The 6,155-nt window shown below is 40.3% G+C and overlaps 1 long non-coding RNA gene across 1 annotated transcript; it reads right to left on the reverse strand.

Moving 5' to 3' along the window:
* Positions 1–1,027: 1,027 nt before the first annotated feature.
* Positions 1,028–4,013, reverse strand: LOC136732081 (uncharacterized). Its single transcript, XR_010809767.1, has 4 exons — positions 3,877–4,013; positions 3,735–3,788; positions 3,356–3,415; positions 1,028–3,048 (listed from the first exon to the last, which is right to left on the reverse strand). It is a non-coding gene; the product is annotated as an uncharacterized LOC136732081 (long non-coding RNA).
* Between the last annotated feature and the right edge of the window lie 2,142 nt (positions 4,014–6,155).

Raw genomic sequence — 6,155 nt, forward strand, 5'->3', positions numbered from 1 at the left:
ATGTGTTGATAACCTCGGCGCGGAAACGCAAACAGGCTTCTTTAAGGATCACCACATCATTTTTACAATAAGCGGCCATCTCTTCGCGGAAATCAAAAACACCTCCCTTAACCGTATTGTACCATTTAAAGAATTCCTCCCTCTCATGAGACATCATAGTATCAACCCCATAATAAGAGGCGGGCGGGTAGGACCCTCGATAATTTTGAGTGTCCTTAGTATTAAAAAAATGGCAGAACCAGCCTTTCTTCTGAGCCTCAAAACCCAGAGCTTTAGGCAAAGCGCTCAATTTCATGGGGAGGAAATTTAACGAGTCTATGTAACGTTGGTTGAAAGCTTCGTCGGTGAAACACATGATCTTGCTACCCTGAGCTATTATTTTTGGGGTCACCCCATTTTCCACCAGATACTTCATCAAAATGTAAGAATCATAACCCTTAGCATTGTGGGCAATAAATGTGTAATTGATGTATTTTGGACCGCGATACCGCGTAAAGAAAGCCCTGACACAACTCTCACCACTAGCTGACCACTCACAATCCAACATGTCAATACAGTGTATATAATTAGCAACATGGACCCCGTTTTCTTGCCGGCATTCAAAATCAAAAAAGACATACCGGTTGTGCGGCGGCTCCTTTTTAACCGGCTGAATAAAGCACTGGTGTTCAGACCCCGGGGTTAAATCAGCATTACAGATCCTACATCTCGGCTCCAGACATTTGTGTGGTTTAGCCTCATAAAAACGGTACTGGAGGCAACATTGCGGGCAATATTTAGTTTGATCGCAATAACTCCGTTTTTTAACCCCCTCAGCAGCGGCCCTCTGTACCTTATGTTCGGAAAAACAGAACGCGGAGAGACAAATCCTTAAGCAATCTTTACATCGGATGGTAGGGGCCAAACCCTTACGACATTGCGGATTGAAACAGACGTTACAGTAACCGTCACAGCGGTGCTTAAGCTTATCATTGAAGGCCTTATAACACCAATGACAAACATACGAACAACCCAAAAAAGCCGTCAAACTCTTTATTCCAAAGTAATGACTATCACTTAGGAAGAGAAACAGTGTCTGTGTATGGGTTTCAGGATGTGTCTGAAATTTCACAAATACTTCCTTTACCTCACAACGGTACCACACAACAATTTTTAAAGACAACAACTCCTCAAACCTGGTAATGTCTGAAAAGGCAACCATCTGTTGAGAGTTTAAGCCGGCCCTCTGATGAAGCATTAAAGCCTCTTGCATAGCTTGGGGTTCAGGCATGTCGGGGGTAAGTAGTTTTATTAAACTGTAAGCAAAACAGAGCTTATTGTCCCCATTGGAACTCACCACTAATTGCCTGAGCTTGTTCCTAATTATGTCGTTCTTCAAGCATTTCGACAGTCTTCTAAGTGCCCCACCCTCAGGGTTACGAACCACATTCATTACCAGAGACAGACTTTCATCCGCTAAGATGGATGCGTTACTTTGCAATAACGCTTCGATTTTAGCCAGAAATTCATCAACATCTAAATTATCTCCACTCATCATTACAGATAGGTTGCTAAACAAATCATCCCCTCTGAGTTCTAACTGTACAACATCTCGAGGTCTGACCCTTTCAGCAACCTGTTCAAGCATGTTTTGCAAGGCCTCGTGTATGTTGACAAATATTTCTGCATAATTGTCACAATTTAAAAGTTCTGCAAAATTAAAACGCTGAATCATTTCAAAATTGTTATAGGCCGGTCTATCTATAATCACGGGATCACTGTTACTCTTGGCCACATCATCATTTTGAACAAAGCCTTCAACCCCTACATTCTCACAGAGCATGTCCTCCACAACCTTATCAGTCTCAGAACCCTCCACATTCCGAACACCCCCACTGCTGACATCTACAAAACCCCCTTTTTGAGGAGGCTCATTTAAAGCCCGTAAAAGTCCTTCAAAGATATCCAACCGGTTAATGTCAAGACCCTCCTCTATAGTGACGGCTGCTTCTGCCGCCGTACTGTGTTCTAATTGTCTCAAATCATTTATAACAGGGGCAGAATTTGGTCGGGGTAGCGTCTCCAAAGCCTCCACCATTTCAAACAAATCGGGGTGAACTAGGGGTTGAACCTCTATAAGCTCTACCGTTGGGAGGTGGTTATTTAGATCATTGACCATCTGTAACAGGTCGGGGTTCACCGGTAAGTCTGTTAATTCACATTCTATCGGGGGTGATTGGGGGTTATTTAAATCATTTATCATTTGTAATAGTTCCTGGTTCATTGGGACATCAGAGGAGTTCACAACAGGGCCGGGGATGTTCTCTCGGGAAGGTCTTTTTGGGGCCCTAACTTGATCATAATCCTTTAGTTTGTGAGTTCTTTTACCAAGTCCGGACATTTTTTTATTTATTTCTTATTTTTCCAACAAATCACAATAGTAAGGCGTTCTGTATCTATTAAAACATTAAATACGGTACAATTCGTTAGTAAGGGTATTAATAAGGGTGTTTTGGCTCTCTATCACAAGGTTTTGTCCCACTAACACAAGTCTTTGATTTAGTAACAAAGTACGTAGCAACTCATGCCGACCTTCAGGAAGTAGCTCCGGGGAATGGTGTCCTGGCACAGCTTCAAAGGATGGTCGCTCCGGTAAATCTCGGTCGAAGGAGGCAGGGTGCGAGCGTATACTCACGGACGGAGACCAAGAAGGCCTTTGCGGTGACACCCTGGCCAATCGCGGTGTACTGTTCAGCGTTTCTGTAGCCAAGAAACGGGGATGGGGGGGCGATGTTGAAACCAGTCCGACGTTGGGTGGTGTGTCAACCCTGACTGACGGCGACCCCTGAGGTTGTTGGTTGCCTGTATTTGTTCCGACCGACAATGCGTCGGGCTGAATCTGGGTTGTTGAATTACCCCCAGAAGGCTGTGGCCTGAGTAGATGTTGGGGGGTCTCCAAGACCACCGTGGGGGATCCTCTCGGTGATCTCTCCGGGGAAGATGTTTGATCCCACTTAGACGGGGTGATTGTCCTCAATAGCTCATCCACAGAATGACTATCCCAAGAGTCTGGGGTAGAATAAAAATATACATTACATTTACATCTTTAAACGGCGACAGAAATCAAACTTAAAACAACATATCCAGTACCTTCAAAACCTTTAGCTTTTTTTAGACCTTTGAAAATAGTCTTAGACATTCACTACAACGCCTTATTATTTACAGACAATATATTTATTAGGACTTGATAATAAATGTAAAACAGAGAAGCCTCTGTAAATAAACGGTTTCTTAAATGTTTCTTTAAAAACTGTAATATTGTTAATAAAACTTTTTATACACACACACCCACACCACATTTCATTTTTAAACGAACCTTCCAAGTGTAAACGCTTCCTGATCCCGGGACTTCCTGTTTCACAAACGTTTTCACGATCTGTTTAAATATTAAATACAATGAACACCTTCAAGCCTTTTCCTACAGCCACTTTAAAACAGAAGTATAATTGCGGAAGATAAGCCAAACAACTTACTAAAACCTTTCGGCCAGCTTTACTTCCTAACCAGACGGTAGGACAATCGGTCATTTCTAAACACATGCCCCAGAAACAAGCCTAGACCTGTCCGGACTTCTAAAGATCTTTCCCAGAACCCCCCGCCCTACAGGAAATGGGCACCCGTCGCTTAAATATCAGCCCTCAACGGGCAAACAAACCCCCTTTTAAAAACATTAAAGTTTGAAAGATCTTACTTACCTCCAAAGAATAATCGTTTCTTATGTTTTTCAGCTGGTTTAGCTTTTTGCACTTCTGTGGAGGTAAGAGACATGTTTAACCTTTAACCACTCCCGCTTTATAAAAAGCTTTAACCTCTTACAAACGGCAGATATATACTCACCGCTATCAGATACCGGGGCTGACGGCCTTTCAGATTCTTGAAAGGTTACGGTTCTCGAATGTAAAACGAAACAAGACCTCGATGTGGAAGGCCTTTCGTTGTCTCGAACCACGTTTCTTAATACTGTTAGAAAGGATAATTTTTTAAAATTAACAAAACGGGCCTCAAACATCTTACAGAAACGTTATACAAACAAACAGGGGTTTAGTTCTTACCCGGACGGCAGACCGCCTGTCTAGGGACAACCACTTCTCTTGTTTGCTCCTCGGAGACATTAATCACAGGCCTTTCGATAGTTTCTGTGTAATTAAAGAGACTGGCTTTAATATATATTAAAACGTTTTCATAACTCTAATGAGCCGCTTCAAAACCACACACACACAACCATACATAAGAACCCTTGAGCGCAAACACAAAAATCTTACCGTCGTTGTTCCAGATGATCTCCTCAGCGTTGGGAATTAACTCCTGTTGACTGGCTGAAAAATAATTTTACAGAACTTAAAACAGATGGTATAACCTTATTTACAATACATGACCACAACACGCTCTGAGTCAATGAAAATAATTTAAAGACTTACCTAAAAACTCGTTTAAATCGAAGTCGTTGATGTTGTTTCCGGACATTGTTGATCTTTAGGCTTAAATCGAAAGGTCAGTACGAGTCTGTCGAGCTGAAGACCAGACCTTCATACTTATACTGACGGCCAGCTGCCGGATCTGCTTGTAAGGCATTGTTCTGGGCTGTCCTTTGTGCCATCCTGTTACCAATTAACATATCAAAAACAACCAATAAAATGACCCTGCATCAAATTTCAAATAGACACCAAGATGGCGACGATCTCTCTCCTCTCTACTCTAAACTTTTATTAGAACCTTTTGGTCTCTCAAAAAACATTTTTAAGCATCAAGACCTATAGTCAATAAACACTAAGAATATTTCAGACCTTTATACGCGCTAAAAAACAACCTGAGCCAAGAAAATAACTATAAAGATCTAAAATAAGTAGCGCTTTTACAGCGTTTTTTTTTTTTTTTTTTTTTTTTTTTTTTTTAATAGCGATGCTTTGTTTGGTATTAAACAAGTCACAAACTACTCAGAACAGCGTTTATCCCCAGCAAAAGAGATATTTGGGTTTATTTTACAAAGCTTATAAATTATATAGTTTAAAAGTATTCTGAATGTTTTGATAACACACGCCATACCGACGTTTGTCTGAGCCCACCCCCAACCCCCCCCCCCCCCCCCCCCCCCCCCCCCCATGGTGTGAGTGATTTAGCCTTGAGTGTTGTGATCTATTTAGCATTGAGTGATCAGTTGTTTTTATTTTTTAAATGATTCCTTATCATCAGGGATTGTGACTGCTAAAATACCTTAAAAACATATCCTTATCTTAAGTCTAACTCTTATGAGCTTTAAGAACCTAGAATGTATTTAAGTAAAACGAATGAACACATTATGTGTGAGATAAAATATAACCACAGCTTTTTTTTTTTTTTTTTTTTTTTTTTTTTTTTTTTTTTTTTTTTTTTTTTTTTTAATAGCGATGCTTTGTTTGGTATTAAACAAGTCACAAACTACTCAGAACAGCGTTTATCCCCGCAAAAGAGATATTTGGGTTTATTTTACAAAGCTTATAAATTATATAGTTTAAAAGTATTCTGAATGTTTTGATAACACAAGCCATACCGACGTTTGTCTGAGCCCAACCCCGCCCCCCGGGTGTTAGTGATTTAGCCTTGAGTGTTGTGATCTATTTAGCATTGAGTGATCAGTTGTTTTTATTTTTTAAATGATTCCTTACCTTTAGGGATTGAGACTGCTAAAATACTTTAAAAACATATCCTTATCTTAAGTCTAACTCTTATGAGCTTTAAGACCCTAGAATGTATTTAAGTAAAACGAATGAACACAATATGTGTGAGATAAAATATAACCACAGCTTTTTTTTTTATTTTTTTTTTTACAAAAACAATTAACCTATACACACCAACACCCCCACACACCCACCCACCCTCTTTTTTTAATTTTATTTTTAATTAAATTTGAGGGGAGAGACAGAGCCATATACCTTGGGGTTAACATAAGTACCCTATGCAAAACAGGCATTGTTAGGACCTGGGACCATTACAGACAACAGAACTTGTTGATCTTATAAAATGCTTGGGCGAGAGAGACAGAGAGAGAGAGAGACAGACAGAGACAGAGGCAGTGTGAATATGATAAACGCACTATTCAAAATGTTATTGTTAAGACCTGTGACCATTACAGACAACAG

The sequence above is a fragment of the Amia ocellicauda genome, unplaced genomic scaffold, assembly GCF_036373705.1.
Source record: "Amia ocellicauda isolate fAmiCal2 unplaced genomic scaffold, fAmiCal2.hap1 HAP1_SCAFFOLD_34, whole genome shotgun sequence".
In the NCBI taxonomy this organism is placed as follows: domain Eukaryota; kingdom Metazoa; phylum Chordata; class Actinopteri; order Amiiformes; family Amiidae; genus Amia; species Amia ocellicauda.